We start from the raw sequence: 14,601 nt of genomic DNA on the forward strand, positions 1-14,601 counted from the left end.
TTCGGCCCAGCCCCCACCAACTAACCGAAGCCTGGCCTGGAGCTGAGTCTGGGCCAGCTGCAGGCCAGCCTGCTCTTCCAGAGGAAATGCTGCTCTTCAGGGAGCACATTTGGGCACACCCAGGGGGTCCCGGCTACCAAGCTCTAGCTGCCAGTGTCCTAAACGAGGGAGGGGAGGGGAGAACCTAAGGAAGGGGTGTCTGAGCCTAGCCCTAATCCCACCAGGTCCCCTCTAGACCGTAATAACAACTGCAGTATTTAAGAGCTTACTATGTGCCAGACGCCGTACTAAGTGCTGGGATAGATACAAGATAATCAGGTTGGACAGAGTCCCTGTCCCACACGGGGTTCACAGTCATTCATTCATTCAATTGTATTTATTGAGCACTTACTGTGTGCGGAGCACTGTACTAAACGCTTAGGAGAATACAACACAATAAACAGATATTTCCTGTCCACAACAAGTTTACAGTCTAGATGTGGGGGGATTACAGTCATAATCCCCATTCTGCAGATGAGGGAACTGAGGCACAGTGAAGTGAATTGCTCAAGGTCACATGGCAGACAAGTGGTGGGGCCGGGATTAGAATCCAAGTCCTCTGACCTTCAGGCCTGTGATCTTTCCACTAGGCAATACTGCTTCTTGTAAACTCCTGGTGGGCAGGGATCATGTCTACCAACTCTATTGTACTGTTCTTTCCCAAGCGCTTAGTACAGTGCTCTGCACACAGTAAGCACTCAATAAATACCACCGACTGGCTGATTGATAGGTCTCGGCCTGCTCTAACCTGGCTCACAAGCTCAGGACCCGCGGGACCCGCGGCTAAGGCAAAACACTCCCTCAACGCATGGGTTTTCACGCTGCTTCATTCCACCCTCTGGCTAGAACCCAATGGCACAATCTGGGCACGTTCATCCAATCCTGCTTGTCTGTCCAGATCCAGGATGCAGCAGCGTCGGAGTGTCAACCACAGTGACCGTGCAAAGGTGCACGACGGTGTCAGAGGCGGTGACTGTGTGCACGCATGCAGCTATGTTGGGAGGAATCGATCAAATCAATGAGTCAATGGTATTTATGGAGAGCTTACTGCATGCAGAACACTCTACTAAGTGCTTGGGAGAGTACAATCTTACAGAGTTGGTAGGAAGTGGCTTGAATGCAGATGTAAGGTGGTGGCACGCCCTTTTTGCATGAGTTTCCCTGAATGAGGGGTCGGCAGGAACGCTTGACTCCCTGTACCCTGATGGGAGGGAAGGAGGGTGGCCAGAAGCGTGGCTGATTTGTTCATTAACCTGAGCTCAATGTCTTAAAAAATGGTTCCACTTCATTCAGGCACCTCAACCAGACTGACCGATTATCCATTTGCAGTCCCCAAGTACCTAAGATAGTATGCCAAAACACTACAACAGGTGAATTTTATCATTCATTCAATTGCATTTATTGAGCACTTACTGTGCACAGAGCACTGTTCTCAGCGCTTGGAAAGTACGGCACAATACAAAACAACCCAGCCAACCCTGATCTCCTCTGCATAATGGAAGCCCAATTGGCTAGTGGAAAGTGCACAGGACTGGGAATCACTGGCCTGGCCTGCTGTGTGACCTTAGACAAGGCATTGCCCCTCTCTGGGCCTCATTTTCTTCCTCTGTAAGATGGGAATAATTATATCTGCCTTTCTCCACTTCCCCAAACTCTTAGTACAAGTGCTTAATATCGTGCTCTGCACACAGTAAATGCTCAAAAAATACCACCGATCGACTGAAACTCCTACAAACTTATTTTCATCTACCAGAGTGATCCAAGAGGAACTGAATACCTTGACAGACTGCTCTTTATACCTTGCAATTATTCTACAGCAAATGGAGTCTTTTTCTTCTGCTCCAGCTAACCTTCTTTTCCCCAAGAGGCCTATGGCTGCTGCTTGGTCACATGTCAGTTACCTTCTCATCCAGACAGATTTACGAGCAGACAGCAATTCTTACCTTGTACAACAGCCCAGCTGCCAGAGGATGTTTGCCTAAGACAATCTGCATTGTTTCCAGTCACTGTTTGGAGCATCCTAAGCACTTTGTAGCTGGGAACCTCCTTGGGGCTCTGGGCAAACACGCCTGGAGGCCTCGGCCACAGGCCACCGCCAACCCCAGACTCTTCTATCTGGTCCCCCCCAACTCCGGCACGGTGCAGGAAGTCTTCGGAGTTCAGCTAGCCAGTCCTGCACTCGAAGGACGTGTTGCTGCTGTGATTACTGAGGCTTGGGGGCTGCCAACCCTCCTCTACCACCTCCCCCCACCTTTTCCTAACCGAGCCCCTGTGATAGTGAGTTTCCAATAGTGCAGGTTCCCCACACAGCTCATTCAGGCACAGTTGTGGGTTATGGCCAAAGATCCAGCATTGGCTTGGTTAAAGGCTCCCACCACAACAGCAGTTGTTCAAGATAATCTTCCACTAGAGCCAGGAGAAACTGCCCCTCCCCGCTCTGGAACTGGTACCTAGCTTAACTCCAAGGGGCCCCTGGCTCTCAGAACCCAGGGTTCTGCTGCCCTGGGCCACTCCAGAGTGGGCCTGCCATCCACCAGTCCTACTCTGGAGTGCACCCTAGCCTTGCGGGCTAACACCAGTCCCACGCACCGCCTCCCTGCAAACCCTAATGGGGAGTTTGCACCCCTTCTGGCCCACAAGTCCCTAATATCAACCTCTGTGGTACTCTTCCCAGCACTTAGCACAGTTCTGGGCACAAGGTAGGTACTCAATACATACCACTGGTTGATTCGACTGACTGGCTAACTGACTGGTGGCTCTGGGGTTTCCTTTCTCTTTCCCACCCCCCGCCTCCTTGCCCAAATTTTCCCCTGGAATTGGCCAGGCCCCAGCTGATGTCACCAGGTGAGTGACTGCTATCCCATAGGAGAGGTTTCCCACCCAAGGAAAGGGTCAATTCCAGATCTGAAGCTTTTGAAAAAGGCTTGGTCCTGTCTCTCTAATATGTGTGAGACCTAGCCCAGCTTGGACCATCAGTTACCTCAGGACAATGTGACACTGGGAGCTTCCAGCCTCAAACTGAGATGGATGAACTGTAAACTTCTTAAGGGTGGAGATCGTGTCTACCAACTCTGTTGTATTGTACTTTCCCAAGTAATACAGTGCTCTGCACACAGTCAGCCTGCATAAAGTCAGCCTGCATAAACCCCATTGATGAATTGAAACTAAAATAGAAAGTCACTGCACTGCATGGAAATTACTGAATTACTTATGAATGAAGCAATGCCAATCTGGGTCTTACTGAATTCACTGACAGAGTCATCTGGGTGGATTGAGCAGGGAGCCTTAACTGAATTTTTGGCCTTGGCTTACACGAACCATTTTGCATAAGGATCTCCAAAGCACTTTGCAAACAATTTGAATAGGCTTCCCCACACTGCTTCGGACCCACACTGCTTTGGAATTGCGTATCCCTCCTCATCTCCATTTTCACTGCCCGGGTCTACTGAGGCAGGAAGGTTCAATGACTGGTTCAGTCCTAGGTGTCAGTTTTCAAGTCACCAAAGAGGTTCAGAGCCCTCAGCTACAAACACCTGTCCCTCCTGGCCCCATATGTCCCAAGAAAGCACACTGCAAAATTTGGCTCTCATTACAATAGAAGGCAAAGTCCATTCACTTCATTCGTGGGTACACAAGACCTGAAAACACTTTTCTAATCATTTGTGCATTACTCTACCTGAAGATGTGGGTCACAGCCAAAATTACTCCTAATACGTTTGGTTATGTTCACTTCAAAAAGTGAGTTGAATATATTCATTCATTCATTCAATAGTATTTATTGAGCGCTTACTATGTGCAGAGCACTGTACTAAGCGCTTGGAATGAACAAGTAGGCAACAGATAGAGACAGTCCCTGCCGTTTGACGGGTTTACAGTCTAATTGGGGAAGACAGGCAGACAAGAACAATGGCAATAAATAGAGTCAAGGGGAAGAACATCTCATAAAAACAATGGCAACTAAATAGAATCAGGGTGATGTACATCTCATTAAACAAAATAAACAAAACAAATAGGGTGATAAAGATATATACAGTCGAGCGGATGAGTACAGTGCCGAGGGGGTGGGATGGGAGAGGGGGAGGAGGAGAGGGAAAGGGGGGAGAAGAGGGTTTAGCTGCGGAAAGGTGAAGGGGGGGTAGAGGGAGCAGAGGGAAAAAGGGGGGAGCTCAGTCTGGGAAGGCCTCTTGGAGGAGGTGAGTTTTAAGTTGGGATTCGAAGAGGGGAAGAGAATTAGATTGTCGGAGGTGAGGAGGGAGGGCAAGGGAGGGCATTCCGGGACCGCGGGAGGACGGGGCCCAGGGGTCGACGGCGGGACAGGCGAAACCGAGGGACGGTGAGGAGGCAGGCGGCAGAGGAGCGGAGGGTGCAGGGTGAGCGGTAGAAAGAGAGAAGGGAGGAGAGGTAGGAAGGGGCAAGGTGATGTAGAGCCTTGAAGCCTAGAGTGAGGAGTTTTTGTTTGGAGCGGAGGTTGATAGGCAACCACTGGAGGCATTTAAGAAGGGGAGTGACATGCCCAGATCGTTTCTGCAGCACGATGAGCTGGGCAGCAGAGTGAAGAATAGACCAGAGCGGGGCCAGAGAGGAGGAAGGGAGATCAGAGAGAAGGCTGACACAGTAGTCTAGCCGGGATATAACAAGAGCCTGTAGCAGTAAGGTAGCCGTTATATCTCTGCCAGGTGCTTGATACTGACCTTTTATTAGCCAAGGAAGAAGGGCAGAATTGGAAGTGTGGAGGGAGTACTTTTATCTTTAAGGACCAAACAACCTTTGCTCTTCTCTACTTCTTGCCCAGGGAAATATCGACGATTAAGCAAAAATGGCAATATACTGATGATAATAATAATAATAACAATAATAATGGTATTTGTTAAGCGCTTATTATGTGCCAAGCACTGTTCTAAGCGCTGGGGTAGACACAAGGTAATCAGCTTGTCCTTAGTGGAGCTCACAGTCTTAATTCCCATTTTACAGATGAGGTAACTGAGGCACAGAGAAGTGAAGTGGCTTGCTGGTGACTCACTGATATACAAAACTATAGCCACCATTCAAAATGCTTTTCCATCTTCCTGGATTTCTCCAAACTAATTAACAGCAACAGTTAAGAACTGATGCTTTTTCCACTTTGAAACAACTCATGAATATTTCAGGATGAAATCAAAGCCTTTTGCGGAAAACTCACACTGCGCAAGCTAGCTCCTGTCCTTTACTCTGTCTGGGAGGAGTCCCTCATCTCCCAGCAATCTGCCAATTTAACGAACCACCAATCAATCAATGTTATTTACTGAGCACTTACTGTGTGTAGAGCATGGTACTTAATGCTTGGCAGAGGATAACACAATAGAGTTGGTAGACACGACACCTGCCCACCCCTAAAAACAAGTATGAGGTCCCACTCAAGGCCAAGACTCAGACCCAGGAGACAAGGCCTCCACAGGCCTCACAGCCCAGCAGTATCTGGAGGGACAAAAAAATGATGCCAGGTGCTCTTGTTAGAACTACTGCCTAGCAAAGGTACTGACAAGGCAAAATTTAAACACTTAACAGAAGTCTTGGCCTTTTGGTTTTATACATAATCAAACAGCGGGCTTAGTGGAAAAGAGCACGGGCTTTGGAGTCAGAGGTCGTGGGTTTTAATCCCAGCTCTGCCACTTGTCAGCGGTGTGACTTGGGGCAAATCACTTAACTTCATTGGGCCCCAGTTACCTCATCTGTAAAATGGGGATTAAGACTGTAAACCCACGTGGGACAATCTGATTACCCTGTATCTACCCCAGCGCTTAGACCAGTGCTTGGTACATAGTAAGCACTTAACTAATACCATCATTATAATCATTATTATATATATGTGTGTCCTATAGTGGTTATATAATCAACATACAGTATATATATTACTAGATTATATAAAACAGAATACATCATATATTCATTCATTTATTCAATCATATTTATTGAGCACTTGCTGTGTGCAAAGCATATAATCATATATTATGGTATCTATTAAGCACTTCCTGTGTGTCAAGCACTGGGGTAGATACAAGATAATCAGGTCCCACCTGGCACTCACAGTCTAAGTAGGAGGGAGAACTGGTATTGAATTCCCATTTTGTAGATGAGGGAACTGAAGTACAGAGAAGTGAAGTGACTTGTCCAAGGTCACACAGCAGACAAGTGGCAGAGTTGGGATTAAAACCCAGGTTCTTCTGACTCCCAGGCCCCTGCTCTTTCCACTAAGCCACATTACTTCTGCATTTACAGTTGTCCACATTTGACGAAGACACCAATGATGATGGAATTCACCTGTATGTGTTTGTGCAGCTGGAAAGGCCAACGTGCGACCCACAGTGCCAACCAAAAAAAAAAAAGCTGTACTTTCTTGTGTTCTCCTGGGGCTGTTTACTTTTTTTACACCTTGTCTCTCATTCCTCATGAAGCTTTTGCTCAGAAAGAGCCACCCACTTCTTGAGAACACTATACGATGTTGGTGTGTCTCCCCTGAGAGACTGAACTCCTAACCCTACTGTATTCATGGATTCATTCATTCAATCGTATTTATTGAGCACTTACTGTGTGCAGAGCACTGTACTAAGTGATTGGAATGTACAATTCGGCAACAGATAGAGACAATCCCTACCCAACAATGGGCTCAGTCTAAAAGTCACAGTCCCCTTCCCCTCCATCCCCTTTCCCTCTGCTCCCCTTTCCCTTCCCCTCCCCACCCCACCCTCTGCTCCTCCCCTTCCCCCCTTCCCTTCCCCTCAGCACTGTGCTCATTTGTATATATTATTTATTACCCTATTTATTTTGTTAATGAGGTGTGCATCCCCTTGATTCTACTTATCGTGATAATGTTGTCTTGTTTTTGTTTCATTCCGTTTTGCTCTGCTGTCTGTCTCCCCCGATTAGATTGTGAGCCCTTCATTGGGCAGGGATTGTCTCTATCTGTTGCTGAATTGAACATTCCAGGTGCTTAGTACAGTGCTCTGCACATAGTAAGCGCTCAATAAATACTAAAAAATGAATGAATAAAAGGGGGAGACAGCAAAAAAACCAAGTAGTCAGGCATCAGTGCCATCAAAATAGATAAACAGAATCATAAATATATACACATCATTAATAAAATAGAGTAATAAATAATATATACAAATATACACAAGTTCTGTGGGGAGGGGAAGGGGGTAGAGCAGAGGGAGGGAGTTGGGGCGATGGGGAGGGGAGGAGGGGAAGAGGGGAAGGGAGGGCTCAGTCTGGGAAGGCTTTCTGGAGGAGGTGAGCTCTCAGTAGGGGACTGAAGAGGGGATGCTTAGGACAATGCTCTGTGCAGTCAGAGCTCAAAAAATGCTATTGATCAATTGATTCAACTTCAAGAGTTGGATCCAGTGATGCGTGAAGCACCTGGCCATTTTGTGGCTCAGTCAGCACTAACCAAGAACCACAGGTTGTGCCTTTCTTGGCATATCACCCATGCACCATGGTTTCCTCCCTAGACTAACATAAGGGTGATAACACTGAATCCAACCCTTCAAAAAATCATTTGATGGAAAACACCCCGATTATTACTGTGGTGCGTATGCCGAAAGGCTCAGAGCTCAGGTACTGTATTCTATCTGAACAGCCCCCAGACTAAAAACTTTCTAGACTGCAAGCTTGTTGTAGGCAGTGAATGTGCCTGTTTATTGTTCATTCATTCATTCAATAGTATTTATTGAGTGCTTACTATGTGCAGAGCACTGTACTAAGTGCTTGGAATGTATAATTCAGCAACAGATAGAGACAATCCCTGCCCAATGATGGGCTCACAGTCTAATCGGAGAACAGTTTAATCAGGGGAGAATTGTTGTATCATACTCTCCCACGTGCTTAGTACAGTGCTCTGCACACAGTAAGCACTCAATAAATATGATTGATTGAATGAACCTGCAGTGCCTCATGATGCCAAACTATGGTTGTTTCCAGCTGGGACTGGTAGGAGAGGGAGGTTTTCTGGAAGTGGTCAAGCCCAGCCCAAGGAAAGAGGTCTAGGATTGTGCCTTTGGTGGGAGGGCCCAGCTTTCACTGGGGCAGCCATTTTCCAGGCCACCTGGGTGCCCTAAATATTGACAAATTCAATCTTGTCATTCCTGAGCTTAATAAGAAGAGCCCAAGAAGGACTTTTTATGGTATTTATTAAGCTCTTACTATGTGCTAGGCACTGTACTAAGCACTGGGGTAGATATAAGCTAATCAGGTTGGGCACAGTCCATGTCCCACATGGGGCTCACAGAACTAATCCCTATTTTACAGATGAGGTAACTGAGGCATAGAGCAGTGAAGTGACTTGCCCAAGGTCACAAAGCAGACACACGGTGGAGCCGGGATTAGAGCCCAGGTCCTTCTGACTCCCAGGCCTGTGCTCTGTCCACTAGACCACATTGCTTCTCAGCGTGGCCACATAGTCACTACTTTTCTTCCTTGCTTTCTTAGCTCAGTGTTTTCTTTCTGTGTTTTTTCCATGCTAAGAGTCAGTTGGGCTAAAGAGCTATAAATCTGAGTGCAGGGCCCAGAGAATTGGAATAGAAAATGATTTTATATTATCACAGTCTGCGCAAGGAAGGGAGTTAGAATGAAAATGGAGCCCAAGAAAGAAGAGGGATGGACAGAGGGGCTGAGGAAGAAATGGACGAAGAGGAGGCACACGAATCAAGGGAGGTGGGGGTAAACAATCAATCAATCATGTTTATTGAGCACTTACCGTGTGCAGAGCACTGTACTAAGTGCTTGGGAGAATATGGTATAACAATATAACAGAAACATCCCCTGCCCACAACAAGCTTAAAGTCTAGAGGGGGAGACAGACAATGCTATGAATAAATACATTTAGAGATATGTACATAAGTGCTGTGGGGTTGGGAGGGGGAATGAATAAAGGGAGCAAGTCAGGGTGATGCAGAAGGGAGTGGGAGAAGAGGAAAGGAGGGCTTAATCAGGGAAGTCTTTTTGGAGGAAAAGTGCCTGTGGGATAATTGTCAGATTTGAGGAGGGAGGGCATTCCAGGCCACAGGCAGGATAGGGGCAAGAGGCCAGCGGCGAGATAGATGAGAATGAGGTACAGTGAGTAGGTTTGGCAGTAAAGAAGTGAAGTATACAGGCTGGGTTGTAGTAGGAGAGTAGTGAGGTGAGGTAGGAGGAGGAAAAGTAATTGATTGGATGCAGAGACAGACAGGAGAGAGAAGAAAGGATGGAAGGATAATTGGGGAGGGAGAAATGGAGGGAGGCGTGGAAAGAGGAAGGAATGGAGGAGCGAAGGGAGAGAAGAAATGACGGGGGGAGGGAGGTAAGAATAGAAGGAGACGGAGGGAGGGATGGACCGTCAGGGGAAACGAAAGGAGGAGGGGTGGTGGGAGGAATAATAATAATAACAAAAATGTTGGTATTTGTTAAGCGCTTACTATGTGCAGAGCACTGTTTTAAGCGCTGGGGTAGACACAGGGGAATCAGGTTGTCCCACGTGGGGCTCACAGTCTTAATCCCCATTTTACAGATTAGGTCACTGAGGCACAGAGAAGTTAAGTGACTTGCCCACAGTCACACAGCTGACAAGTGGCAGAGCTGGAGAATATGACAGGGAAGGCGGAGGGAAAGATGGAGGGAGAAATGGAGGGAGAAACGAAAGAAGATGGGGCAGAGGGAGAGAGGGCAGGCTGAGTTAGAGTCAACAGAGACTCAACTAATGGCAATTCAATACCTGGTCTCCCTCCTTTTCATACTGGCAGTGCCACGTGGTACAGGGACTGTGGCCAATCTGATTATCTTGTATCTACCCCAGTGCTTAGGACAGTGCTCAGCACACAGTAAGCGCTCATTAAATACAATTAAATAAATGCTTAGGACAGTGCATGGAACACAGTAAGTGCTTAAAATGCCACTTTTGTTATTAATAATAATACTACTAATAATGATAAATGCAGTAATGGTGCTGAAGCTGAAGAGATTTTGCACTTTGCATGGAAGAAGACCAAGACCACCCCCAAAACAAGCCCAAGGATGAGCATGGAATGGGGAGGTGTGGTCATCCATGTAACTGCCCTTGCCAGAGGGCTCCAAGGCCAAGCAATGCATTCTCAGCGGGCCTGGTCCCCCTTGCCCTAAGGAGCCCTGCGCTCACCCAGTAAGCGCTCAAGAAATACGATTGAATGAATGAATGAATCTGGACCCGAGAAGTGTCTGGGCAGACCTGAGGCTGAGTCCACTGCTTCACCGGCACACACATTTCTGTTGGAGTGCCCCATTAGGAGAAGCAGCGTGGCTTAGTGGAAAGAGCCCGGGCTTGGGAGTCTGAGGTCATGGATTCGAATCCCAGCTCTGCCATTTGTCAGCTGTGTGGCTGTAGGCAAGTCACTTAACTTCCCTGTGCCTCAGTTACCTCATCTGTAAAATGGGGATTAACTGTGAGCCTCATGTGGGACAACCTGATGACCCTGTATCTACCCCAGTGCTTACAACAGTGCTCTACACATAGTAAGTGCTTAACAAATACCAACATTATTATTATTGGTGGCCCATCCATACTCCTTTCCATTAGCATTAAAAGCATTAATCAGTTCAGCTCCTCCTATCTAATCTAACTTCTCTCCTACTATAGCCCAGCCCACACCCATAGCTCCTCTAACAGCAAACTATTCACTGTGCCTTAATCTCATCTGTCTTGCTGCCAACCTCTCGCCCACATCCAGTCTCTGGCCCGGAAGTCCGTCCTCTTTCACATCCAACAGTCCATCACTCTCTCCACCTTCAAAGCCCTCCTAAAATCACATCTCCAAGAGGCCTTTGCTGACTAAACTTTGCTGACTTAGTCAAGCAGCATGGCTCAGTGGCAAGAGCCTGGGCTTGGGAGTCAGAGATCATGGGTTCTACTCCAGGATCTGCCACTTGTCAGCTGTATGACCTTGGGCAAGTCACTTCACTTCTCTGTGCCTCAGTTACCTCATCTGTAAAAATGGGGTTTAAAAAAAAATGTGAGCCCCACATGGGACAATCTGATTATCCTGTCTGTATCTACCCCAGCGCTTAGAACAGTGCTCTGCACATAATAAATGCTTAACAAATACCATAATTATCATTATTATTATTATTAAACCCTCATTTCCCCTATCTGCTCTCCCCTCCCCATCACCAATATACTTGGCTGTGTACCCCCCTAAAGCACTTACCCCAGCCCCACAGCACTTATGTACATATCTGTATACTCTATCTACTATTTCCCCTATCTACCATTTATTTAAATGCCTGACTCTCCCTATAGACTGTAAGCTCCTTGTGGGCAGAGACCTCATCTACCACCTCTATTAAATTGTATTTTCCCAAGCAGTTAGCATAAAGCCCTGCACACAGTAAGCACTCAATAAATCCAATTGATTGACTGATTGACCAGGTCACTCCCTGCTCAGGAGCTGCTGAATGCCAGCTCACAATCTGCTCTCACTACCAGGTGACCACCAGCTCATGACCTATTAATGACCCACTGACACCCTGCTCACCTCCTGGTAAACAAGAGAAGCAGCGTGGCTTAGAGGAAAGAGCATGGGCTTGGGAGTCAGAAGACGTGGGTTCTAATCCCAACTCTGCTACTTGTCCGCTGTGTGACCTTGGGCAAGCCACTTAACATCTCTGTACCTCGGTTACCTCATCTGTAAAATGGTGATTAAGACTATGAGCCCCATGTGGGACAACCTACTTTCCTTGTATCTACCCCAGGCAATGAGGTTGTCCCACAGGGGCTCGTCTTAATCACCAGCACTTAGAACAGTGCTTGGCATATAGTAAGCACTTAACAAATATGATAATTATTATTAACATTATTAATTACCACCTGATGACCTGCTGATAACCAGCTCAAGACCTGCTGATGACCTGTTCCTGACCCGTTCACAGCCTGCTCAAGGCCCATTCAAGGCCTATTCATGACTTTCCTGCTGCCTTTGACTCTGTGGACCACATTTCTAACCTTGGCTTCACTGACACTGTCCTCTCCTGGTTCTCCTATCTCTCCGAGTGATCCTGCTCAGTCTTCCACAGGCTCCTCCTCTGCCTCCCACTCCCTGACAGTGGAGGTACCTCAAGGCTCAATTCTACATCCCCTTCTTATTCTCTATCTGCACCCACTCCTTTGGAGAACTCATTAGCTCCCATGGCTTCAACTATCACCTCTATGCGGATGATTCCCAAATCTACATCTCCAGCCCTGATCTCCCTCCTCCGCAGTCTGATATTTCCTCCTGCCTTCAGGACATCTTAACTTGGATGTCCTGTGGACGTCTCAAATGTACCATGTCCAAAAGAGAACGCCTCATCTTTCAACCCAAACCTTGTCCTCCTCCAACTTTGCTATCACCACAGACAATATCACCATCCTCCCCTCGCACAAGCCTGTAACCTTGGCATTATCCCTGACTCATCTCTCTAATTCATTATGGAGAAGCAGTGTGGCTCAGTGTAAAGAGCCTGGGCTTGGGAGTCAGAGGTCATGTGTCCTAATCCCAGCTCCGCCACTTAATAATGTTGGTATTTGTTAAGCGCTTACTATGTGCAGAGCACTGTTCTAAGCGCTGGGGTAGATACAGGGTGATCAGGTTGTCCCCCGTAGGGCTCACAGTTTTTTAATCCCCATTTTACAGATGAGGTAACTGAGGCACAGAGGAGTTAAGTGACTTGCCCACAGTCACATAGCTGACAAGTGGCAGAGCCGGGATTCGAACCCATGACCGCTGACTCCCAAACCCGTGCTCTTTCCACTGAGCCACGCTGCTTCACTTGTCAGCTGTGTGACTTTGGGCAAGTCATTTCACTTCTCTGTGCCTCAGTTACCTCATCTGTTAAATGGGGATTAAGACTGTGAATCCCACGTGGGACAACCTGATCACCTTGTATCCCCCCTCAGGGGTAGATACTTCGCACATAGTAAGCACTTAACAAATGCTATCATCATCATTCAGTCCACACAATCGGTGTTAAAAAAAATCCTGTCGGTTCTGCTTTCACAACCTCTCTACAATCCACTCTTTCCTCTCCATCCAAACTGCTCCTATGCAGATCCAAGCACTTAAATATCCCACCTTGACTTCTACATCAGCCTCCTAGGTGACCTCCCTGCATCCTATCTCTACCCTCACCAGTCCATAATTCATTCTGGTGCCTGGATCATTTTTCGGAAAAACTTTTCAGTCCATATCTTCCCACTCAATAATGTCCAACGGTTTCCCATCGACCTCTGCATCAAGCAGAACTCCTTCCCATTTGCTTTAATGCTCTCAATCAGCTCCCTCACTCCTCCCTGAATTTGCTGATCTACTAAAACCCAACCTGTGCACTCTGTCCCTCTAACACCCACCTACTCACTGTACTTTGATCTTGTCAATCTCGTCGCTGACCCCTTGCCCACATTCTCCCTCTGGCCTGAAACTCCCTCCCCCTTTATAGTCGACAATCCACTGCTCTCTCCATCTTCAAAATCCTAATAAAATCATATCTCCACTAAGAGGTCTTTTCTAAGCCCTCATTTCCCCTTCCCTCCCTCTCCTCTGTGTTGTCCTCCACTTGGATCTGTATCCTTTAAGCACTTGATATTCACCCAGCCTCAGACCCACAGCACTTGGTTGCAAATCCATAATTTATTTTAATGTCTGTCTCCCCCTCTGACCTGTACATTCCTTATGGGCAGGTAAAAGTTTCTACCAACTCTTTTGTATTGTACTCTCCCAAGGACTTAGTACAGTGCTCTGCATACAGTAAGGGTTCAATAAATACTCTATCCCAAGTCTCCTCAATTGCCCAATAAGTGAAGCCAAGAGCCAAGATACATAAATGACTTGCATATTTTATGGCATTTGTTAAACACTATGTGTCAAGCACCTTCCAGCTGGGGTAGATACAAGACAATTAGGTTGGACACGACCCTGTCCCAAAGAGGGCTCACAATCTAAGTCAGAGGAGGAAGGCTTAATCCCCATAGAGAAGCAGCGTGGCTCAGTGGAAAGAGCACGGGCTTTGGAGTCAGGGCTCATGAGTTCGAATCCCAGCTCTGCCACTTGTCGGCTGTGTGACTGTGGGCAAGTCACTTAACTTCTCTGTGCCTCAGTTCCCTCATCTGTAAAATGGGGATTAAGACTGTGAGCCCCACGTGGGACAACCTGATTCCCCTATGTCTACCCCAGCGCTTAGAACAGTGCTCGGCACATAGTAAGCGCTTAACAAATACCAACATTATTATTATTATTATTATTTTACAGATAAGGTAAGTGAGGCACAAAGAAGTTAAGTGACTTGTCCAAGGTAATACAGCAGATAAATGGTGGAAACAGGCCTGGAACCCAGGTCCTCTAACTTCCACGCCTATGTTCTTTCCATTAGGCCACACTGCTTCCCGATTATTATTACAGTGACCTCTTGGTGACATTTCCAACTCTGACCAATTAATCAATCTCATTTATTGAGCCGTTCTGGTATGTGTATCCATAGAGTTTTCCTTAAAAGTTAAGGAACAGAGCAAAAAGATGGGCCTAAAATTGAATGTCATTCATTCATTCAATC

The 14,601-nt window shown here is 47.0% G+C and overlaps 1 protein-coding gene across 1 annotated transcript in view; it reads right to left on the reverse strand.

Moving 5' to 3' along the window:
* Positions 1-14,601, reverse strand: part of CMTM4 (CKLF like MARVEL transmembrane domain containing 4) — an 81,939-nt gene that overhangs the window by 18,955 nt on the left and 48,383 nt on the right. The window lies entirely within an intron of this gene.

The sequence above is a fragment of the Ornithorhynchus anatinus genome, chromosome X1 (genome assembly GCF_004115215.2).
Source record: "Ornithorhynchus anatinus isolate Pmale09 chromosome X1, mOrnAna1.pri.v4, whole genome shotgun sequence".
Classification (NCBI taxonomy): Eukaryota; Metazoa; Chordata; class Mammalia; order Monotremata; family Ornithorhynchidae; genus Ornithorhynchus; species Ornithorhynchus anatinus.